The sequence below is a fragment of the Harpegnathos saltator genome, unplaced genomic scaffold (assembly GCF_003227715.2).
Source record: "Harpegnathos saltator strain DR-91 unplaced genomic scaffold, Hsal_v8.6 scaffold74, whole genome shotgun sequence".
NCBI lineage: Eukaryota > Metazoa > Arthropoda > Insecta > Hymenoptera > Formicidae > Harpegnathos > Harpegnathos saltator.
This window is the reverse complement of record NW_020230582.1, coordinates 143,894-170,052: the sequence shown is the minus strand read 5'-3', so window position 1 is coordinate 170,052 and position 26,159 is coordinate 143,894. Positions and strand designations below refer to the sequence as shown.

Genomic DNA, 26,159 nt, shown 5'->3' with positions numbered 1-26,159 from the left:
TCGATTCCCTTGGGTGGACAAACGAAAATAATGCATGGACGAACGAAAACAACGGGTGGACAAACGATTGTAGTGCTTAATTTTCAGAAAAGTATTCTTGTAAGCAAATTGCTTTTTCTAATTTTCTTTATTTAACTATATTTTACAAGATGGGCAAATGGAGATTTTAGTTGGATTAATATGGGCAAATCGTGGACGAACGAATCCCTGCTAATTTTTATATACTACATGGGCTGAAAAGTCTTTGGCCTGACATATAGATGGCGCCACAAACTAAAAATCCTTATATTTCCTATAGAGTACCAACCTTAACTTAGATGCTGTAAAAATTTCATGATATTTCATTGACTCGTGTACAAGTTATAGCTTTCGAAATGACGTTACCTCTGAATTTATCTTTACTATGGAAAAAAGTGAATTTCGTGTTTTGATTAAACATTGTTTCCTGATGGGAAAAAACACTGTTGAAGCAAAGGCATGGCTTAATAAATGTTACGGCACATCTGCCCCACCGAATTCAACCATCAAATATTGGTTTGCTGAGTTTCGTCGTAACCGTACGAGCACAAATGATGCACCACATTCAGGAAGGCCAAATGTGGCAGTTACTCCAGAAAACATCCAGAAAACATCCAGAAAATCAGTGAAATCGTATTGAATGACCGCAAAATGAAATTGAGTGAGCTAGCTAACATCATAGGCATCTCAAAGGAACGCGTTGGTCATATCATTCATGAATATTTACACATGAAAAAGCTTTACGCGCGTTGGGTGCCGCGTTTTTTGACAATTGAGCAAAAAGCGGAACGTGTTCGACTTTCACAGCAAAATCTGGCCCTGTTTAACCGCAATAAGAAGGAGTTTTTGCGTCGATTTGTCACAATGGATGAAACATAGATCCATCACTACACACCGGAGTCCAATCGGCAGTCAGCGGAGTGGTTATTGCCTGGTGAAAGCCGTCCGAAGCGCCCGAAGACACAACAATCAGCCGGCAAGGTTTTGGCCAGTATTTTTTGGGATGCGCATAACATAATATTCATTGATTATCTTGAACATGGTAAAACTATCAATAAAGAATATTACTGTACATTACTGGATCGATTGGACGACGAGCTCAAGGTCAAACAGCCACATTTGGCAAAGAAAAAAATTTTGTTTCACCAAGACAATGCTCCAGCTCACTCGGCTCGCGATACGACCGATAAATTAAAGAAATTGCGCTATGAATTGGTCCCACATCCCCCATATTCTCCAGACCTGGCCCCCAGCGACTATTTCTTTTTTCCCCGACTGAAGCAGTGGCTTGCTGGTAAAAGATTTTACTCGAATGAGGAGGTCAAGTTGGAAACAAATGCCTATTTTGAGGGACTTGACATCGAGCACTATAAGACCGGCATCGAAATGTTAGCAGACCGTTACACTAAGTGCATTACTCTAAATGGAGATTATGTCGAGGAATAAAACACTTTTTTCATTAAAAAAATCGTTTTTTCATTGTTAAGCCAAAAACTTTTCAGCCCATGTAGTATATTCGTATCTGGGGCGCCTCCTCTTCCGCATACTTTCGATTTTTTAATTTGCTTATAACTTTCTTTTTAAAGAGAAACAAACAAAAATTTTGGTTGGACAAACGTGGGCAAATCGTAGACAATCCAGCGGTGTTTCGAAATTGAAGAAATCTTTTCATGGGGGTGCTGATATCGAAATTTCTTTTGCTCATAACTTTTTTTTGAAAGATGGACGAATGAAAATTTTTGTGGACAAACGTGGGCAAATCGTGGACAATCCAGTGGTGCTTTGAAATTGAAGAAATATTTTCATGGGGGTGTTGGTGTCAAAATTTTTATTTGCTCATAACTTTTTTTTGAGAGGCAGACAAATGAAAATTTGTGTTGGACAAATGTGGACAAATCGTGGACAAACGAATGCTACTTGTGGTTTGTGAAAATTCGAATTTGGGGGTGCCAGCTTCACAGAGTTAAATCACTTTGTGTTGCCTTTTTTGATATTCTGGTCGTTTTTCTCGCAAAGCTTGATTCAAATTGATCATTTGTTGTCGGTAGCGTTCAGTATGAACGGTTTCGCCAAGTTTTAGCAGCTCATAATAGATTACACCCTTCTGATCCCACCAAACACAGAGCATTGTCTTCCGTCCATAGCGATTTGGCCTTGCAGTCGATGTCGATGGTTCGCCTGGAGTTACCCATGATCTTTTCCGCTTAGGATTCTCAAAATATATCCACTTGTCATCGCCAGTCACAATTCGATGGAGAAATGACTTTCTTTTGTACCTGGCGAGCAGCATTTCGCAAGTGATTTTTCAGTTTTCCTGCTGTCTTTTATTCAGTTCATGTAGAACCCGTTTTCCCATCTTCTGGATCTTTCCTATGGCTTTCAAACGTATAGAGACGGCTTCTCGTGTCACATTTAATTGATCCGCGAGTTGTTGTTGCGTTTGAGCGTCATCCTCATCCAACAATGCTTGCAATTCGCTGTCTTCAAACTTTTTCGGTGGTCTTCCACATTCTTCGTTTCTCATGTCAAAATCGCCACGTTTGAATTTTTTAAACCACTCAAAGCACTGATGATTTACCAAGAGCATGCTCACCGTAAGCTTCGACAAGCATTCGATGCGATTCTGCAGCAGTTTTCTTCAAATAGTAACAGAAAATCAATGCTGTCCGCAAATCGTAGCTTCCAAGCACAAAATTCGACATGTTCAACGCTATTACAAACTATGCTGTTGTATGAAACTTGTATTGTTGTGAGTTGAAAATCTTTGTCAAGTGTCAACAAATGGAAATGGCGCCAATGACGCGGTTTGACGATAACTACATTGACAGCTAGGGCCATCTATGGGCATATTCCGGTTTCATATTTACAGATCTGGTAGTCTGTATTTACAATCTCCCCGGTAGATATGCGACTATTGAACGCTATATCGATTTCTCGCCAAAAAAGTGTCGAATGTCTGGCTCCTGCGTATACGAAACGTCTGCGCAAAGTATTTTTTAAACCCTCGAGTTGTGCTATACGAGCAACCATCGAGTGCGCTGAACCAACCGATAGTCGTGGCTGTTTGGTTCGACTATGCTGTTCCAACTCTCCAACGACTCGAGACACTCGTCACACTTTTGTTGCCATGCGAGGTATTCGTCTAGCGAGCTTAATCGAGCAAACTGATTCCTCAGCTCGCGTTCTACGGATGATGATAATGATGATGATGATGATTCTGCCATTTCTTCCAGCTAACGTTGTCAACATACTATAACCGTGCACTCTGCTCGTCTTCGACTAAATTATAGAAAGAATGTTCTGTATTGAACTTTTTATAGCTCTTCCGTCTTCCACAATACGCGCACACATATCGTTATCACATTCTTCCTGCTTCTTTTTATTTTGTATAGTGTATTGGATGAAGTTTTTGTACCGTATATAAGAATTCTGTTTTAAATATGTCATATTAGTGCATACATATTGGACACAGATTGCATGGTGTTATTTGGTAGACGGGGTTTCTACAGTTTGAACAAAATACACCATTAATCACATCGTGTCTTTCGGTGATGTGTTCGCGCACTGCAAATATTTCTGTAACTGTATCGCGGACACCACCAAAAAAACATGATGTGCAGAACCGTAGATTGTCTCCAGAATTATATGAAAAATAAATGCAGCACACTTTTGTTTGGCTATTCAAAGTATTAATTTCTAAAACTTCCAATTTCTTCACTTTTTCATTCACTAATTGATTACTGTTGTCATTATCATAATTATTATCATCTGTGAGTATACTTATATCTTCTTCGTCTTCTATTTCTTCGTTTTCTATTTCTTCGTCTTCTGCTTCGTCTTCTACTTCTTCATGCTCTATGTTTTCGCGATCCATACTGAAAGAGGTCTGACTGGGAAATACACACAAATTAAATCTATATGCTTCACTTTTGCCACTCTTCTCGTTAATATTTAAAGAATCAGTGACGACACCTTTTCAAAACTTCCTTCGATATTACTCAAACACGGGCTACAATAAGCGATTGATGCTGGAAGATGGGTAGTGTCTTCGCTCGTTCGCTTCTATAGTCTAGTCCCTCATTTTAAACAATCTTCGATAAATAATTCCCCGGAAAAACATGACCAAATATAGTCAAATCTTTATATGATGCAGCACTAAACTCTTCACAGGATGTACCCTATGATATGATGTGCATATCTTTCTTTATCTAATACCACAATAACCTTGTAGACCTACGATTTGGTATCAGCAGTCTGGAGTCGACGACTGACAAAAATATTTTGGTCAAAATGTGATATTGTAATAAACAGCACCATTATATTACAGCGTTTAAAAATTGTAATAAAAAGTATAAATATTGTGCATTTCTGTACTGCACATTATTTTCTCTCGTACTGGGATGCGCTATGATTGTATAAATATTGTGCATTTCTGTACTGTACATTATTTTCTCTTGTACTGCGATGCGCTATGATATTATTTCATCGACGTATGACTGTTTAATTGACTGGCTACAACGCTGTGTCAGAGAATTATTATCTAGTTTCGGAAGATATATTGATATGTGCATTAGAAATGTTGAGAACTCTGAAGAAAACAATGGAGGGGATGTAGCATTGGTGGGAGAAACTCGGAGGGAAACTTGCCTGTGTTAAAGAAGCTCCTGCATCAGTCGCTTTGTAAAGACACGGTTCGACAGTCGCTCTATCAAAAGACAAGGTTCGACAGTAGCTTCCACATATAGTAAACCAAAATGTCCGATGTCGAAGTCAACGCTACACAAGCAAATTATTACACGCCTGTTCAACATGCGGATGAGGATGAGGATCACCCCAGGTGGAAACAAAACGACGAGTGTTTCGAGGAGCCACCACGCAAAATGGAATGTAAGAAGTGAGTATCAATGTGAATTTGGTTGGTACTTTGTGTGCACTTTCCCGACGGAATTTTTAAATGTATATAACATTTACATTGTGTTTTTATAGCATTCCTGAGTTATGTCATGCTACTCGCATCTTGGGGCGCAGATATACTTTGACTGCAACGTCTCACAAGTATTTGGAAATTGGACTCAATGTACAATCTCGACTACCCGTCGTGGAAATAGTCCTCGGTGACAATCGCGGTAATGAACTATTTACATGATATATATTACATCCAGACTTGGGGAAAACTGATGGAAAATCGTGGTGCTGTACAACGACTTCTGGACGCGCAACCCATCGAATTCGTTACGGATTTGAGATTTAGGGGTGAAATTGTTCGAGCTAAATGGTTCAAAAATTGTAAAATTAATGCAATCTTCTAAGTGTTTATATTTGAGTCCTGCTACAATGAACAAGTTATTTACTTATGAATATTGCATTGATCATATATATATGCAGTTGTCTGAACAGTCGTATCTCGTTAGATTAAAAATTAAAACTTTTGTAAAAGTTCTTCGAGAAAAAAGAAATTACCGAAATGTGCTATGCGGTAAAAGCGATACGTGAAAGCACTGGCTTTGACGGTGAGTCACTTATTGATTGTGAGCTGCTGGCATGTGCTTCGAAAGATATCATGCGCGAAGCTGTGAGATGTTTATTCTGAGAAATAAATTACTTTGTTATATTATGATACATCTTTTTTACTTTAGACCGCATCCTTTCTTCCAACTTTCCCTTATCCCCTTTCTTAGGATTTTATATGTTAATTATGTTGATAAAAATACAGTTCTTTATTTGTGGTATGATGCTTATTAGACGTTCGTGAGACGTTCAACAGACGTTCGAGAGACGTTCGAGACGTTGGAGAGATGTTCGATAGATGTTCGAGAGACGTTCAATATGGCGCAGTAAACGAAGGAGCTGGGGTTTGAGTCTGACCTAGTTTCGACTTATTATTTCTTTGACGTATGCGTGACGTCATCATACACACTCTAAGAACCTTCACTAGACGTCTAATAGCAACAGGCAACGGTGGTCTAGGAGCTTTGGAGCATTAGATAGTAACCGCGAGGGCCCGGGTTTGAGTCTAGCAGCAGCCCCGACAGTTTTTCTTTCGTGACGTCACGGTCACCATCTAGTCCATGGAAGCAAAAAACTTCTAGGGAGGGAGTATTAATAAAGGGGTTATTAACGAAAACTATTTAATTAAAAAAAACGGTTTGCAAAAATATTTTGGAAATTGGGTTAGAACCGGCCTAGCTATTCTACTAATATTGTCGTGCACGTAGACGTAGACGCGGACAATACCTAAAAAATGCTTATGTACGTATGTACGTATATACGTCAGTATTTGCGTACATCTGAACGTACGTATGTACGTATGTATGAACATTTGTATGTATGTATGTATGTACGTGTGTACGTATGTACATACGTATATACCTTTTTTTTTGGTCACGCAGGGGAAATCCATCATGGATACCCCCGCCCCTTGGGGGGGGGGTTATGTCGGACTCCTACCGACTAAAACCCCTGCGGGATATCTACCTGTCGGACCGGTGAGAGGGGAGTCAGGGGAACTACTCCCGTATTCCCTCCTCAACCCCCCGGCCCCAGGGCTCCAAACTGGGAGCCCCTTGCCCCTGTACCGCGCCCCCCTCTTTCCCCGTTCCAGGGAAATTAGTGGGAGAGCGCGGTCCCCGGCGGGTTGCCCTGCCGGTTGGCCTTCTGGTTTCTCCTGAGGAGAGAGGGGATATCCATCCTCCCTCCTTACCCCCCCCTCCGTTTATCGATGGGGACATACGTATATATCTATGTATGTATACATATATGTACGTATGTACAGTCCCTGGCCAAATTAATAGACGCACCTTGTGTTTTTTATTTTTTTCTAATTAACATGTTATTTATCCCAATTCTACTCGATTACGGTAATTGAGTTGTGAAAATAATGTTAGACAATTGTGTTTAGTATTCAATTACGCTTTTTTATCGACATATCACGTCACTACGTTTCGCTTTTGTCTTCAAACAAGTCATGACACGCGTTAATAGAACTGCCGTGCGCTGCAGGCACAGACGTGTTTAGAGACTGTGTGGCCGAAGTTTTTATATTTACTTGTTTCTTTACTTTGAATTTGTTCTTTTTAAAGTAAAAGAGGTGTTTTTAAATACAAATTATTGATTTTTACCTTTACAAATATGGGTAGAAAAAGTGACCTATCACCATCTAAAAAGGCGGTGATAAGAGTGCTTCTGAATACTGAAATGTATTCCAATCGAGCGATTTCATGAAGACTAAATGTGTCTGAAGCATCTGTAAGGCGCATAAAGAAGAAAATTGTTTTAAGACAAAGTCTCACTTCGAAAAGAAGTGGAAAATGTGGACGGAAACCGATTTTCACTCTGAGATCTGAACGGTGTTTAAAAAAAAAATTTGCTTAGAAAACAGATTTGCTACCACGAAAGAAATGAAATCCAAGCTTGAAATTGCAAACGTTATTGTGTCTGAACGATCCGTGCGGCGAAAATTATCAGCGATGAATTTCAAGGCTCACAGACCTGCTAGAAAACCCAAATTGACAGTTACAATGAAGGCCAAGTGTCTCAAGTGGGTAAGAGATCATAAAGATAAGGATTTGGACTTTTGGAGATCGATAAATAAAATATTGTACATTGTAATCAATGATCCCATAACAAGGTGCAGTCATTACCCTTTAAACTAAATTCATTTCGTACGTGTTTCAGATCTGTTTCAGTGATGAAAGCACTTTTGAAATACTTGCGAACAAATCCCAATTCGTACGCCGTCGCCCTGGTAGAAAATTTCACCCAGATTGTGTGGTACAGACAGTGAAACATCCCACAAAAGTAATGATTTGGTCCGTAATAAGTGGCAAGGGTACTGGACGTCTATACGTGGTAAAAGGGATCATGAAACAGGATCAGTACAAGCAGGTGCTCAAGAACCAGTTGGTTCCTCAGTTACGCGAATGGTTTCCAAATGGAGAACCGTTCGTTTTCATGCAAGATGGAGCTCCTTGTCACACTCCCCGATCCGTCAAAGCTTATTTAGAACAAAAAACATACTTCTACTGAATTGGCCGGGCAATTCACCAGACATGAATCCCATTGAAAATGTCTGGGAACTAATGAAGAGAGAGATTGCAAAAGAAGTCATTACCACAGAAACTCAGCTAATTGAAAAAATTATTCGTGTTTGGAATCATCACCCACAGATGCAGGAGATAGTGCAAGCATGTATTGATAGTATGCCACGCCGAATTGAGGCTTTAATTGCTGCTAAAGGTGGTTCAACAAAATATTGAAAATATTCTATTTTCCCTTCACTTCTTTGTCGCCAGAAATAAATGATTTCGGAGCTTTTTTGGTAGACAATTGTATTTTATTTACAGTCTGTAATCCCACAATGAATTATTAAAACAAGTTCAAAACATTTTATTAAAAAGTAACAACTTTATGAAGCTTGTATAATTGATTTAGTGAAAAAAAATCTAATGCGTCTAATAATTTGGCCAGGGACTGTACATACATATATACCAATATAGGTACGTATGTACGTAGTATGTATGTATCTATATATGTATAATACGTATGTATGTAAGTATGTATGTATGTATGTACGTATGTATTTATGTACGTATGTATGTATGTATGTATGTATGTATGTATGTATGTATGTATGTATGTATGTATGTATGTACGTATGTACGTATGTACGTATGTACGTTGGTACGTATGTACGTATGTACGTATGTACGTATGTACGTATGTACGTATGTATGTATGTGTGTGTGTGTGTGTGTGTATGTGTGTGTGTGTGTATGTGTGTACGTAATTATTAACGTATGTATGAACGTTTGTATGTACATATTGGGTGTACATATTGGGTGTACAAATTAGTTCGTTCCGTTTTCAAAAGATGGCTCCGGCTGTTATGAATGGTTCATAGTGACTGCCGATTTTGGCGGTTTCGGAGAGGTTAGACATCTGCCAATAATATTCAGTTTATATCGCTTTGAGTTTCATACAAAAACCTTGCTTCTTACAGTGTTGAAAATGTCGAATTTTGCGTTAACCAAGCAGCATTTGCGGGAGGTTTTAATTTTCTGCTTTAATTGGAAGAAAAGTGCAGCTGAAGCCCATCGAATGCTTGTTGAAGTTTATGGTGACGCTGTTCCAACTGATAAATCATGTAGGGAATGGTTTCGACGTTTCAAGGATGGAGATTTCAGCGTCGAAGCTCGCTCTGAACAGCCAAAAGAATTAGAGGACAAAGAATTAGAGGCATTACTCGAAGAAGATCAGAGTCAAACGCAAGAGGAGCTTGCAGAATCATTGGGAGTGGCTCAACAAGCCGTTTCCGTACGATTGAAAGACATGGGATTTATTCGAAAACAAGGAAATTGGATGCCTTATGAACTGAAACCGAGAGACGTTGAAAGGCGATTTTTCACTTGCGAGCAGCTGATTCGAAGCAACAAAGAAAAGGTTTTTTGTATCGGATTATAACTGGAGATGAGAAGTAGATATTCTACGACAACCCTAAGAAGAAAAAGTATTACGCCAAGCCCGGTCAATTGTTGCCATCGACCTCAACATCAACACCAAAGCCGAATATACATGGTTCGAAGATCATGCTCTGTATCTAGTGGGACCAAAAGGGTGTTGTTTACTATGAGTTGCTGAAATCTGGAGATCCCATTACGGGCGATCGGTATCGGCTACAATTGATTCGTTTGAGCCGTGCATTGCGAGAAAAACGGCCGGGACTACGAGCAAAGACATGATAAAGTTATTCTTCTTCATGACAACGCTCGGCCTCATGTCGCGAAAGTCGTAAAAAAATATTTGGAAACGCTCAAATGGGATGTTTTACCGCACCCGCCGTATTCTCCGAACATTGCTCCTTCTGATTACTGGTTGTTCCGAAGGATGCAGCACGATTTGGCAGATCACCGGTTCACTTCTTTCGTAGAAATTGAAAATTGATTCCAAACTTGGATCGCCTCAAAAGACGAGTCATTTTTTTTAGATGGAATACGAAAATTGCCTGAGAAATGGGAGAAAGTAATAGCCAGCGATGGACTTTAATTGATCTGTTCATTCATTTTGTTTTAAAATAAATACATTTTTTAACACAAATAACGGACCGAACTAATTTGTATTCCCAATATTTATGTATGTACGTGTGTACGTATGTATGTACGTATGTACATACATATATATGTACATATACAGGGTGGACCATTTTAACCTTTAATGGAGAATAACTCGACCGGTGAGCGAAATAATGGAAAAAGTTTCATACAAAAGTTGTTGGACAAGAAGGGGGACGTATGACCATATCCTTGAATTTGACCTTGACTTTGACCTTAGGGTTATTTGAAGGTCAAATAATATTTTTTAAACGGAATTGCCTATTTTCGACCCCGGATTTGGAAAGAGCGGGAAATTTTAGAATAGGATATGGTATGATCGATAAGATCAAATGTCATGTTTTGAGGTCATTTCAAAGTCAAAAGGAACTTGTATGTGTATTCATGCGAAAATCGTATCTGTATACGGGGATTTCTAAATTATCTTCTACACTTAGCATTACCCAGAGACAACGACGTGGACGTGGTAGAATTCTGCCTCTTTCGGGGTGCTTGTTTAGAGTGAGTCCCCTTGCCTCTCACTATGCATACTTTGCTATTGTTAATCTAGCTATTCAAAAGGTTTTCGAAAGTTGCACCGTTAGCATTTATGCAATAATTGAGCCTTCTTTGGAAATGGGCCACTGTGCTGAGCAAGACATTTCGTGGAATCGCTTCGTCTTATGCGATTTCGTCATTATTCGCCCAAAAATAATATTGATAATAATAATTATAACAATAATTATTATAAAGCTAGTATAATAAATATTGTTCATTGAGATAAAACTCAATTATTATTTGATTTTGATCGACGCCTCGAGTTCTGCCGGTGGGCCTTACAGCAGATCGATCGGGACCCTAATTTTTTTAGATTTGTGATGTTTTCCGATGAAGCGACGTTCAAGAACACAGGGGAGTTGAACCGGCATAATTGCCATTATTGGTCCGATACCAATCCGCACTGGCATAGAGCGATTGACAATCAACACCGCTGGAGCCTCATGTCTGGTGCGGGATTGTTAATGGATACTTGGTCGGTCCATTCTTTTTCGAACGTACTGTGAATGCAAATACGTACCTCGATTTGCTCACAGACCAATTGCCTCATTTGTTGGAGAACGTAGACTTGGAAACCAGGCGAAGGATGTTCTTCCAACAGGATGGTGCACCACCGCACTTTGCACGTATAGTCAGGAGGTTTTTAGATGAAAGGTACCCGAACCGATGGATTGGTCGAGAGAGTCCGATTGCATGGCCTCCTCGTTCTCCTGATTTGACGTCACTCGATTTTTATCTCTGGGGCTATTTGAAAGAAGTTGTTTTCAAAGAAGAACCAACAACAAGAGAAGATATGGAAAATCGCATAAGACGAGCTTGTGAAGCGATTCCACGAAATGTCTTGCTCAGCACAGTGGCCCATTTCCAAAGAAGGCTCAATTATTGCATAAATGCTAACGGTGCAACTTTCGAAAACCTTTTGAATAGCTAGATTAACAATAGCAAAGTATGCATAGTGAGAGGCAAGGGGACTCACTCTAAACAAGCACCCCGAAAGAGGCAGAATTCTACCACGTCCACGTCGTTGTCTCTGGGTAATGCTAAGTGTAGAAGATAATTTAGAAATCCCCGTATACAGATACGATTTTCGCATGAATACACATACAAGTTCCTTTTGACTTTGAAATGACCTCAAAGCATGACATTTGATCTTATCGATCATACCATATCCTATTCTAAAATTTCCCGCTCTTTCCAAATCCGGGGTCGAAAATAGGCAATTCCGTTTAAAAAATATTATTTGACCTTCAAATAACCCTAAGGTCAAAGTCAAGGTCAAATTCAAGGATATGGTCATACGTCCCCCTTCTTGTCCAACAACTTTTGTATGAAACTTTTTCCATTATTTCGCTCACCGGTCGAGTTATTCTCCATTAAAGGTTAAAATGGTCCACCCTATATATATGTACGTATATATATCCAGGGTATTATAAAAGTCCAGGAAGAGCAGAATAACTCGAAAAATGTGAGTCCTAGAAAAAATGTGAAGTATTGGATTTTTATGATTTTTTCCTGGCTATCTGACGGTGACCTTGGATTTGACCTTGACAATGACCTTGAAGGTCATTTCAAGGTCAGGTCAATTTTTTTAAATGGGATCCTATGCTTTTGATCCCAGAACTGAAAAGAGCGGAAAATTTTACGTTCGGATATGACCCTGAACACTGTTAAATTTGATCTCTGAAGGTCACATAAAGGTCTAAGCTTGTTTTAGGTTGAAAGCGCGAATATCTTCGAAAATGCACCTGTTAGGGAGCAATGTTACACATAAGAATAAAAATGTATAGGTCAACGAGGAAACCGAATCCGACGTCGGATTTTGCAAATTCAAGATGGCCGATTCAAGATAGCGGCCGATATTTAAGAACAACAAAAATTGGATCTCGTTTAAAGAGTTTTTAAAGTCGTTTCTGAAATTGAATCCGACGTAGGATTTTACAAATTCAAGATAACTGATCTGTTACGTCCTGGAGGAGGAACGCAACTTGACGCTTGCTTTCGCAAGCTCCGACGTACTCGCAAATCTGCGGAACAGATCAAGGATCGGAATGACCCCTTTATCTGGCGCAGACGTACGTCGGTGGTCCTTTATTTAAGTCAAGGAACTGAATCCTTTTACCTGGGATAGGACCGTGAGCGACAATTGAGGGAAGGGAGAATTTTTGGTTGAGAATAATTATTTGGAAAACGTGATTGGTTTATAATTATAAACAACTTGTTTTATTAGTGATTAGACGGAAGTTCACAATGAAATAAAATTTGTAAGATTTTATAATGTGTCCGTATACATATGTGGTTAACAATCGCACTCAGAACAATGATTCTCGATTACTCAGAACAATATTCCGTGTTCGTTATGTCCGACTGTGATCGAAAGGATTGGGCCACTGACGTCGGATTTTACTATTAAGGAGGAATGCCAAGGGGGATAGAAAACGGAAGTAAAACGAAAGGAAAAGAAAAGAGAGAAAAGAAAAGATAAAAAAATGAAACGAAAGAGGTCACTCAGGTAAAAGAAAATATAAGTAACTTACTGCTGGACTTCTCTGATCTTAGTAGACAATGAAAGGTGTGGTTGCTGCGTCTCTGGGAGGATAGATGCCTCAAGTTCTGCGCCAAGGACAAGCAGCTAGTTTCGGCAGGATCGCTCTCAATGGCCCAAGAAGGCACAAGATCGTTGCACCGAATAATTAACAAGTGAAGAATACTGGTCGGTCTAAGCCACAAGTTGGCTTGATTGTTAAGAAATCCTGAAGGGGTGCTGGAGAGAAGCGTCTGTCCTGGGTGCTGGATCGGCGAGAAGTGAGTGAGGCTTTTGACTTTTCTCAAAAAGTCAGCTCGGTTGAGAGAGTGGGGTTTTGGGGGAAATGTTCCAGATGATTATTTTATAGGAGATAAGATGCATGTGGCAATAAGAGGATTTCGGAAGACTTTTGTAAATAAAAAAAACGTGGCAGCTATCTTAAGAAGTAAATATCGATATTTATAAGAACGATGTCGTGGTACTGTTATCAATGGTTAAGCGCGTGGGAAACAAGATAGGAGTTGATTCAAGATTGTTAGTATTTTCGGGGTATCGAAAATTCCAGAGATATCGTCGTGTGATATCATGCCTGAGCGCATTCGGCCATATGATAAGTAATCATAAATTCGATTTCCCTTATTTATAAAAGAAGTCTAGGGTCCGCTGAATCAGCAGGACGTAATAGATCCAAAATGGCGCCCGATTGAGGAATTACCAACAATCGGATTGTGATCTCGTACGTAACGTAAAATCTCACTCTTCACATTATGGGGGGGGGGGGTAAAAGTATGTTTCCAGCCTAAAAAAATTAATTGACCTTGATATGACTGACACATAACCTTAAGAACAAGGTCAAGGTTGAAAACGTCATATCCGAACGTTAAAATTTTCAATCTTGATACTTTTAGGTCAAAAGTATGGATTTTCAGTCCTAAAAAATCCGATTTGATCTTAATAATAATCTTAACTCATGACCTTGAGAATAAGGGCAAGGTAACGGCTGAATGTCCCTCGTTGACCTCTACATTTTTATTCTTATGCGTAACATTGCTCCCTAGCAGGTGCATTTTCGAAGATATTCGCGTTTTCAGCCTAAAACAAGCTTAGACCTTTATGTGACCTTCAGAGGTCAAATTTGGCAGTGTTCAAGGTCATGTCCGAACGTGAAACTTTCCGCTCTTTTCATTTCTGGGATCAAAAGTATGGGGTCCCATTTAAAAAATTGACCTGACCTTGAAATGACCTTCCAGATCATTATCAAGGTCAAATCCAAGGTCACCGTCAGATAGCCAGGAGAAAATCATGAAAACCCAGTACGTCGCATTTTTTCTAGGATTCATATTTTTCGAGTTATTCTGCTCTTCCCGGACTTTTATAACACCCTGTATATGTACGTACCATGTATGGTATGGTACCATGTATGGTATGTATGGTATGTATGTACGTAATATGTACATACGTATATATCTATATATGTACGTATGTACATACGTATATACGAGGGTCGTTCAATAAGTCCTTAGAAAATCCAAGAGATGACGCTCGTAGTTTCGAAAATGGTTTGTTTTTAGTAAGCATCATTACTCACTAGACAGCTGTTAAAGTCTCAGTTATATTCATCACATGGTTTCATTTTTATTGTCGATTGAAGCAACAAACTTTTCTTTATTTGGAAAAATGGAAAAATGTAAGTTTCGTGTGGTGATTAAACACTTATATTTAAAGGGCTTAACACCGGAAGAAATTAAAGCTGAGTTAGATGAAGTTCATGGCACATCTGCTACTGTTTGCAACTGTTTACAATTGGGTAAATGAGTTTAAACGTGGCCGTCAAAATCCACAAAAGATCCACAAAAGATGAACATCGTTCGGGACGTCCAGTGGAAGTGACTACCCCCGAAATGATTGACAAAATCTACGATATGGTTTTGAGTGATCGACGAATCAAAGTGCGCGAAATAGTTGAGGCCATAGGCATATCGCAAGGTACAGTGTTTTCAATTTTGCACGAAAAATTGGGTGTGAAAAAAATCTCGGTAAGATGGGTGCCGCGTTTGCTCTCAGTGGAGAATAAACGCAATCGTGTGGTCGACTCTGAGGCTGTTTTGGCGCTTTTCCGTCGCAATCCTGACGAGTTTCTGCATCGATACATAACTGTGGACGAAACATAGATACACCACTACACTTCAGAGACAAAGGAACAGTCAAAACAGTGGGTTTTTGAAGACGAACGGGCTCCGAAGAAGGCGAAGACGGTGAAATCGGCCGGCAAAGTGATGGCCACGGTTTTTTGGGATGCACGCGGAATCATTTACATCGATTACTTGGAAAAAGGACAAACAAGAACTGGAGAGTATTATGCGTCGTTATTGCACCGGTTAAGCAAAGAAATCAAGAAAAAACGTCCTCATTTGAAAAAGAAAAATATCTTCTTCCATCAAGACAATGTACGGGTGCACACCTGCGCAGTTTGGATGGCCAAAATTATGGAATTAAAGTTCGAATTATTACAACATCCACCGTATTCACCGGATTTGGCCCTCAGTGACTTCTTTTATTTCCTAACTTGAAAAAATGGCTCGGCGGACAACAGTTCACGTCGAACGAGAAGGTCATCGCCCAAACAGATTTTGAGGACTTTCCGAAATCCTACTTTTTGGACGGCTTAAAAAAGTTGGAGAAACGCTTGGAAAAGTGTATAGAGCTAAAAGGAGATTATGTTGAAGAAGAAAAAAAAAATCTACCCAAAATAATTTGTTTTTTATTTTTTTCTAAGGACTTATTGAACGACCCTCGTATCTATTTATGTAGATATGTACGTACGTAGTACGTATGTATCTATGTACGTATGTACGTACATATATATGTACGAATGTATTGTATGTATGTACGAATGTGTGTACATATGTGTACGTATATCTTACACTTTCTCACTCTTTCATTCTCCCACTCCCTCACTCTCTCACTCTCTCACTCCTTCACATTCTTCTTCATTTTCTCTGCTTCTCTTGCTCTCCTCTCTCCCCCTCTCCCTCCCACCCCTCTCTTTCACCCCCTCTCTCCTCTCTCTCACACTTTCTCTCTCTCTCATTCCTCTCTTTCTCTCTCCTCTCCCCCCTCTCTCTCATTCTCTCTCACTTCTCTCTGTCATTCCTCTCTCTCTCTCTCTCTCTCTCTCTCTCTCTCTCTCTCTCTCTCTCTCTCTCTCTCTCTCTCCCCTCCCTCCCTTCCCTCTCTCCATCCCTCTCTCCCCTCCTCCTCCATCTCCCTCCCTCTCCCCCTCCCCTCCCCTCTCCCTCCCTCTCCCTCTCTCCCTGCCTCTCTCTCTCTCTCTCTCTCTCTCTCTCTCTCTCTCTCTCTCTCTCTCTCTCTCTCTCTCGCTCTCACTCTCGCTCTCGCTCTCACTCCTCTCTCACTTTCCCTCTCGCACATTTTGTCCTATATTGTATTCTATAGCATACCCCTCGCTTACACGCTCGCATTCGCTGCTGTCTGCTTGTTCAATGCTCTCGTAGCGCCCTTGGTATCGGAAAAGCGAGATGCACATATCCCCACTTTTATGCGTCCGAAATTTCTTACTTACTGAATCGAAATTTTCCGTGATTCGGACTTTTATCTTAAAATACCTCCACTTAGACACAACGTACACAAAAATCACAAGAACATTTTGCTTCCTATTTTTTAAGACCGAATCGATTGGGACTAAAAAAATCTCGATCGCTTCAGCCATTGCTGATATGAATATCTCACCTCGTTTCAACTCGCAGTTTCGCGTATAATAAGCACTACCGTGCCTCTTGATTGGTGGCAGGCACGGAGGAGGTTCGATTTGAATTGGGATCAGAGCGTAATGTAGGAATCCGTTATTACTGTTCTCGGGATAGGATGAGGATTCACGTATTGAATAGTCTACACCGACGTATTTAGTAGTTTTATTAGTAGCTGGACCATATAATTGAGTTACCAGCTTTTATAGCTGGTATATGCATCCATCGCGGCGCACTCTGGGCATTCGAGTCTAGTTATAGTTTTATAATCAGACGAGATTCCTTGTTCAGACAACGGCGTGCAGATCCTCTTGCACCGTTCCATTTCTGTGCAAAGGATGTCATTGCCCTGATCGTTGGATAAGTATCAAAGAAGTAGTCTTCTAAATTAGTGCTACCCTTCGGGGGCGATGTGCAGATCCTCCTATACTGATTCGTCCTTATATGAAGGATATTGCAAGTTTAGATTCTTCCCGTAATGCGAAGGAAGTCGTGATTTTAATAAGTCCTTAAAAAAATAAATACTAAATATATATTTAATAAACAAATGACAGCAAAAATAGTAAATCTAAACGCTATGCATTAAGCTAAGGTCGATTTAAAAGTAAGACTTACAAGGAACATCCGCGAAGTGTGTGTCTTCGATTTCGACGAGACTTGACATATTTATAGAGTAGCCAAAAGTAATAGAGCCTAATAGCCGATAATCATATCTTTTTCAAGGTCTGACAAATCGCGTACTTTGCTCATGACAAAAACTGTTGTGTTTACGGATGTCATGAATACTAATCTCTCTGCTAGTAATATGTGAACTTTACGCGTGTGCTATGGAATTTATCAGATGCCTCTGTCGACGCAAGTAGTTATAATAATATGACTGGATCCTGTATCCGTATTGAATGATTGCATAAGTTCGTGCCCGATTTTCATAAATGGCGTTAACTTAGTGCATGGCGGAGCTCCGGTGTTTTTGTTTGGTTATGTTGCATGCACTGAATAGGTGACAGTGTCTTGTGTCACTTTAGCGTCAGGCATCGTTCAGATAAGTCGATTTGTGCGTAAGAGATATTTTTAAAAATGGAGAACGAAAAGATGCATTTGCGGCATGTAATGCTATACGAATTTCGGAAAGATGTAAATGTTCGGACTGCATAAAAAAACATTCAGAGCGTTCATTTGAACCGTGCTCCTGCTTTCTGGACAGTTAAAAAGTGGTTTGGCAGATTTCGAAATGGTGATTTCAACTTGGAAGATCAACCCCGCTCTGGATGGCCTTCTGGCATTGATGACGACATTGTGTGTGCCTTAGTGGAAGAAAATCCAATTATAACTGAGGAGATAGCTGAGAGGCTGAAAATTGATAATTCGACCGCGTTTCGCCATTTAAAAAAGCTTGGATACGTTTCCAAGCTCGATACATGAGTACCGCATTTCTTGACTGAAAGGAATAAGCTGAACCGCATGAATGTGATTATTTCTCTCCTCGCATGTAACAAAAAAGAGCCTTTTTTTAATCGAATGGTAACAGGCAATGAGAAGTGGATTCTGTACAACAACGTACAACGCAGAGCGAAAGAGGACCTGGAAGAAAATAGCTGAAAGTACAGAACCCGTCGCAAAAGTTGGCCTGCATCCATTAAAGGTGTTGCTGTCTGTTTGGTGGGATTGCAGGGGAATTATTCACTTCCAGCTACTCCGGCGGGCGAAACAATCACAGCGGACAATTACTCTGAACAACTCACTAGACTCGATGCGGCTATTCGAGAAAAACATCCGCTTTTGGCGAATCGGAAAGGCATCATCTTCCACCACGATAATGTTAGACCGTACATCGCCCAACAGACGCTGCGAAAATAGCAGGAGTTGCAATGGGAAATTCTCCAGCACCATATTCTCCAGATATTGCGCCTTCAGATTTTCATCTGTTCCGGTTTTTGCAGAATAGTTTGAATGGTGAAAATCTTAAGCCCGAGGAAACCACCTCACGAACGTTTTTCAAGGAAAACCAAGCTCTTTCATAAAAAATGGAGCTGACAAGCTTGTAGATCGTTGGAAAACAATTGTAGAAGAAAATGGAGACTATATAATTGATTAATAAAACTGTATTCTTTAAAATTTAATCTATTGAAGTTTATCTTTAAATCGGGCACGAATTTATGCAATCATCCAATATTAACGTAAACATATGCCGATTTTGATATTTTATACTTCTGTAGCAATGTAAAGTAAATTATTGTAAACATTATGTTAATATGTAAACATAATTTTTTAAAGATATTTTTCTTGATTCAAAATGCAGATGAGGATAATATATACATATACATATTATCTAGAGAAAGATGAATTGGTGCCAGAATTTTATATATCTGAATAATTATCTATATTATTTGTTTTTCTAAATAAAATGAAAGCAAATATTGAAAAAAAACAATTTATTTTTTTCTAAATAGAAGTAAATATTGTTAAAAAATCAGCATGGTATGTTATAATTTCTTTCTATATGATTTCTTCTTTTTTGTAGATTGGAAACGTGAAATCTATAAAAGAAGATTTATCATCTGAGGATATTTTTGAACGGGACTTTGTATTCGAGAAATATCTTGTTATGTAGTAAGACAGAAATATGCGAAAAAGTGTTTTGGTTGTATTGCTGGCATGGACTTTTATGGTACATCAAGGATTATGTGGCAGATTGAAAAAGATCGCCCAGCAACCGAGTAATCTACTGGAGGACTATTCTGCCTATCGTCATGTCTCGATTATCCATTTTAATGTGCCAGAACATCTCGTTGCGGTTGTCTTTAAGTACGTATCGGATCAATTTGACTAACGAGAATTTCAGGACTTGCGTGCTGTTTATTATTAAAATTTTAATAGTTCAACTAAACATTTGTAATGTAAATAACTCTGCATCTATTCTGTTTCTTTGGTTTCCAGTACTCCTAGTATTCCTATTTGCAGAAGTAAACAAAATATTTGTATCATTTATACTATTTAATGAAATCAAAAAAAACCTTGAATCCATTATTAAAATAATGCGGTTAAAATTTACAAAATTTACACAATTTTGTGAAAAATGATTATGGGATGTATCACATTATGTTTGTACCAGAATGTTTTTTAAAGAAACTTTCTAACTCTATCAAGTTTTCTTTTTTACAGTATTTATTGTCGAATATAAGAGTCGTCGAAAATATACGTCGCTAATTTTTATCAGCTTCAGATATGATGCAAAGTAACAAAAACTGAGAAATCTGGATTTTTATGCGCTTAGCATTTAGCGTTGTGCAATACCTAAATATTACAATAGCTACTCGAAGATAATTCGAATATTTAATTTTCAGCGAATGTCACCAAAACTATGTAGTGTGATAAAATATATGATAAAATATAAAATATTTTATACAAAAACTTTTGATGTGTGCGTGCGTGCATGTACGTGCATGCGTGTGCATGTGCGTGTGCGTGTGCGTGTGTGCGTGTATGCGCGTGTGCGTACGTGCGTGCGTACGTGCGTGCGTGCGTGCGTGCATGCGTGCGTGTACGTGCGTGCATATACATTTGCGCATTATTTTGTTTTTTAGTGACGTTTTAGTTTTCCGAAAATATAAGAATTTTAATTTAATCTCATTATTTCCGCGATTTCTGAAAAAAATTGAAAAATATCAACAGTCCAGATAGCACCATCACATTCTCTGGAAATTCTAACGACATGTAAGAGGAATATATAACGACATTGCAGACACCCTACAGATATCCTAATTTTCATCATGTGATATATTTTGGATGTCTTGTGGAAGAGAAAATAGTTGGATACTACCTTTTAAGACATTTAGAAGATATCGTGTCGAACGTCTTAAGAACTTCCACAGATGTGTTAAATATGTTTCTTAAGTGTCTAAAGAAAAAGAAAAAAGAACATAGTGTATTGAATTTGTTGACTCTGAGTTGTATTGAGTAGTCTTTCCTGTTTGAATTGTAAATATAAGGAAAAGAAGTATTTAAGTCGAGTCTAAATCGGAATTGGCAAATTGAATTTCCTAATAGTTTAATTTCACATCCAGAAAATTTTTGAATCTTTTTAAATTTTATTCTGTTAGAATTCTAAAATCTTTTAGCTCTAAAAGAAGTCGAGCTATTAGTGTATTCAATTTATTAAATCTGATTTAAGATTAAGGTAAACGTTTTTTTTTATATTTATAATTTAAACGAGAAAAATATAAAACATACGTTTTATATATACGTTTTACGTTTAACTTTTTCTCCTAAATTTTTGTTTGTCCAAATTTTTCTTCCAGATATTTTCCTAATTTTATTTAATTTGTATTTATAAGTATGTCTTAATTTTTGTTTCAAATTTATTATCATTTTCATTTATTAGGTGTACAAATTAATTCGATGTTCTTATTTTTAATCTATCATAACTCCGCATTAAATTCGAACATCTTCCCATTTAGTCGATTTCGACATGTCAACTTCAAAATTTATGCACGGTAAATATACATACGTAAGCAGTCTAAAAAGTTCTCGACCTGACACATACGAGGGTGGTCCGATAAGTACTTAGCCTACAAAAGAAAAACGAAAATTTTGGAAAAGTGGCGATTTATTTCTCAACATAGTCTCCTTTTAGCTCGATATACTTGACCCAGCGATGCTCCAACTTCTTTAACCCGTCTGAAAAATATGTTTTCTCGAAGTCTGCAAAGTAGGCCTCCGTGGCGGCGATGACCTCCTCATTCGACTCAAATTTCTGCCCGGCGAGTGACTTTTTCAAGTTTGGAAACAAAAAGAAGTCGCACGGGGCCAAATCTGGAGAATATGGTGGATGGGGCAGCAGTTCGTAGCCCAATTCGACCAATTTGACCGTGGCGAGGGCGGAGGTGCGAGCTGGTGCGTTGTCATGGTGGAAGAGCACTTTTTTCTTCGTCAAATGGGGCCGTTTTTTCTGCAATTCGGCGTCAAATCGGCCCAATAATTCAGCATAGTACAGCCCTGTGACCGTTTTGCCCTTCTCCAGGTAGTCGATGTAGATCACACCTTGTGAATCCCAGAAAACGGTGGCCATCACCTTTCCGGCCGATAGGACAGTCTTCGCCTTCTTCGGAGCACGTTCGCCGGGTGAAGTCCACTGTTTCGACTGTTCCTTGGTCTCTGGTGTGTACCAGTGGATCCATGTTTCGTCGACGGTCACGAAACGACGCAGAAACTCCTTCGGATTGCGCTTAAACAGCATCAAACACTGCTCTGAAGTGGTCTCACGGTTGCGCTTGTTGTCCAGAGTGAACAAACGCGGCACCCATCGCACCGACAGCTTTCTCATGCCCAAAATTTCATGCAGGATATGACCCACGCGGTCTTTTGAGATGCCTACTGTCTCAGCTATCTCGCGCACCTTCAATCGGCGGTCTGCCAATACGAGATCGTGGATTTTTGTCATGTTATCCTCCGTGGTAGCCGTTTTCGGGGCACCTGGGCGTGGCTCATCAAAAACCGACGTGCGACTACGTTGAAACTCGTTAAACCAATTTTTGACGGTCACCATCGAAGGAGAAGAGTCACCATACACAGCATCCAAGCGTTCTTTGATTTCGCTGCGCGATTTCCCTTCCAAAAACAAGAATCGAATCACTGACCGATATTGCTCTTTTTCCATTTTTCTAAAATCCGCGGACACGCCCGCTTCCACACGCGGTCAAAACAAAACTACGAGTCCGATTCGGTTGAAATTTCGACAGTAGCCGTCTACGAGAATGTACTACATGATAGTAAATTTCTCATGCGATAGTGGCGCCATCGGGCGGTGAGGCTAAGTACTTATCGGACCGCCCTCGTATATGGCATTAGAAACTGTCAAACTATAATTGTATTGGAAAGTGGCATCCCTGATATAAACCCATGTAAAATTTTATTCGATCTGTCAAATCATTTGAGTAGTAGCACCAGTTGACAAAGCTTTGTGCAAGATGGGTGCCGCATTTGCTAACAATTGACCAAAAACGCATTCGAATGTGTATTTCTCAAGCGTGTTTGAATCGTTTTGAGCAAAATAAAATGGATTTCAAGCGTCGTTTCATAACTGTTGATGAAACTTGGATCCACCACTATACACCAGAGCGAAAAGAACCTTCCGGAATCACACTCGCTTCGTAAAAGGCAAATATCTTTGATTTTTTCATCTTGAAATATGTTATAAAGAATGAAATTCTGAATAACTTTTCCTACAATATTATTGTAGGAACAATTATATATGAGGGTCACTTATAGTTCCCGTAATATATAACTTTAAAGTTATAAAATTATTATTATTAGGTTGTTCATTAAGTTCTGCGAGTTTTTTACCCTAGATTGAAACACAAATCTATTGTACTTAAACATTTAATTAATCGAGAATGTATTATCCATCTTGATCGACTACCTTACTGCCAACGTTCTGGAAGAGATATAATCCCGCGTTCGTAGAAGTCTCACGACTTATACATGAAAAAGTCCTTCAAGTACGTTTGGATATTATCCACTGAATCAAAGCGCTGCCCGTCGAGATTGTTTTGGAATGACCGAAACAAGTGATAATCCGACGGTTGGGGAGGGTCTCAAAGATCTGGGAAATACGATGAGTGCTGCATGACTTCCTAACCAAAGCACTTCAATTTCTGTTTGGTCACCAAAGCAGTGTATGGCATTGTCATGGTGGAAAGCGACGCTCTTCCTGTTCGCCAATTCCGGCTACTTCTTCACCACTGCCTGGTTCAATTTATCCAGCTAATTGCAGTACTTCTTGGTGTCGATGGTCTGACCATGCGGAAGCAGCTCGAAGTACAGGACGCCTTGTCAATCCTATCACATACTCACCATCATTTTCTTCGGATGCAAATCCGCTTTGCCGACCGATTGTGACGACTCACCCGGATCGCATCACGATCGCTGGCGTTGGATGTTGTTGTACACTACCCATTTTTCGTCTCCTGTAACCATCCGTATGAGAAAGGCCTCCGCGAGTTCCATTTCAGCAGGGATTAACAGATTATGACGCGATCCAAAATGTTGTTTCGGTGAGTCCGTGAGGGACTCAAATATCCGCCTTCTTCGTTATTCTAAGATGTTTTAATCGCTGCGCAACAGTTGTATGGACGATGTCGAAGCGCTCCGCGATCTCCCGCGTCGTCAAGTGCTGGTCACTATGATTATGACCAAGAATTTGTCGTCGTCAGTGGTAGATGGACGACTAGAGTGGACAACATCGGCGAGGTTCATATCTCCGAAACGAAAGTGCGCAAACCACGCTGGCAAACGCTTATGACCGAGTCCCCGTATATGCCACATATCTCCGTCGCTTTTACTGTTTTCCGGAAGAAAAACTGCAATGTGCTAAAAATGTTTTTTGATCCTCTATTTTCAACACATAGCGCGCACACAAAACACGTCTAAACACAACAAAGTTTCTGATGAAATGTCAAGCATTGTCTAACCTGTCAAGGAGTGGTATGCGGCAACTCGCGGTTCGAGCGACGTGTTTTTTTTTTTGGAGAACAAAGGGTTTTTTTTTTTTGGAGAACAAAGGGTGTACAAAAAGGTATGCGGGACTCAAGCTCATTGCCTATTTGATATGCACATAATAGAAATACTAATTTATTAAGGATATTAAGGAAGACTAATTTATCAATTAATATTTCATCATTCCGTAATCGTCCTTCAAGGCTTATAGCTAATATGCTTATGCCAGTAAATCACAGAAGTGTATATTTCTCGCTGTATAGTTGAGAGTTAGAATTTATCTGATCACACCCATTAAATGCTGCTAGTACATTGCATTATTGCTATAAGGAGCGAGGATTTTCCCTTTGGTTCTAACATTAGTTATTAATTGACATAAAATTATAAACTAAAAAATTATAAACTGAACGGAAAAAAATATAACGGATAAAATCAAATAAAACGCAACTAAACAGAACGTTAGACGATAATGATTAAATTAATACTTTTGACTAATGTGGATATTATATTAATGGTCGTAAATGAAATTATTCTTAATATATAAGATAATAAGATTTCTAATTGCTAATAATAATAAGATAACATGGATTAGTCCTAATCGTCAACTTATAGTACGCTATCTTAATGACATAATGTAAAGTCGTCTTGCGCAACTATTAAGAGCGCAAAAAAGTTCTGAGCCCTAGATTTCATGCTACTGAAACCACAATTTAAATTGCATTAATTTTCCCGCCCTCTTGCGGTTTTAAAGCAGTGACATTTGGTCTTTCGAAACATCGTGCGATTTGGCGTTTGATGCACATAACCTTAAAATCAGCAGTGCTCACGATGGCAATAACAAAAGAGCATATTCGATTTTTCATCCACTTCGCGTTTCATCTGAAGAAAAATGCTGCTGAAGCCACTGAAATGATCTGTGTTGCACATGGAGAGAACGCTGTAAGTTATGCTACGTGTAAAAGGTGGTATCAAAAATTTCGCCAAGGAGATTTCAGTCTTGAAGATGAACCGCGTGCTGGACGCCCTCAAAAGATTGAAACGGACGAACTGCAAGCATTGTTGGATATAAACTCTGCACAAACTGAAAAGGAGCTTGCAGAGCAACTTGGCGTTACGCGACAAGCCATTTCCACACGTTTACACAATGGGAAAAGTTCAAAAGGAAGGCAGATGGGTTCCGCATGCACTGTCCGAAGACAACAAAAATCGACGGCGTGACACGGCACTCACTTTGCTTTCAAGGTTCCGGAAAAAAGATTTTCTGCACCAAATCATTACAGGTGATGAAAAGTGGATACTTTATGATAATTCGAAGCGTAAAAAATCATGGGTTGACCCTGGTCAACCTTCGACATCGACGCCAAAGACCAATATCCATGCCAAGAAGGTTTTGCTTTGCATATGGTGGGAATGGAAAGGTGTATTGTATTAGGAGTTGTTACAGCCGGGTGAAACAGTAACGGCAGATCGCTATCAGCAACAATTGAGCAATTTGAGCGATGCGTTTGAAGAAAAGAGGCCATTTACTGGCAAAGGACGTCGTAAAGTGATACTGCTTCATGACAATGCCCGACCACATGTTGCGAAAGTGACTCAGGACCATATCTTTGCGTTAGGCTGGGAACTTCTCCCGCACGCGGCGTATAGCCCAGACATGGCGCCTTCCGATTACTACCTATTCCGGTCTCTGCAGCATTTCTTGGCTGATACACA

At 39.4% G+C, this 26,159-nt stretch overlaps 1 protein-coding gene across 2 annotated transcripts in view; it reads left to right on the top strand.

Moving 5' to 3' along the window:
- Positions 1-26,159, top strand: part of LOC112590162 (uncharacterized) — a 90,846-nt gene that overhangs the window by 35,362 nt on the left and 29,325 nt on the right. Inside the window, exon 2 of one of the 2 annotated variants that reach the window (XR_003114041.1) lies at positions 19,474-19,979. The exons of the other annotated variant lie outside the window; for it this stretch is intronic. The gene's annotated coding sequence lies outside the window, so the exon portion shown is untranslated. Of the gene's footprint in view, positions 1-19,473; positions 19,980-26,159 lie in introns of those variants that run through there. 2 annotated transcript variants of the gene reach the window in all.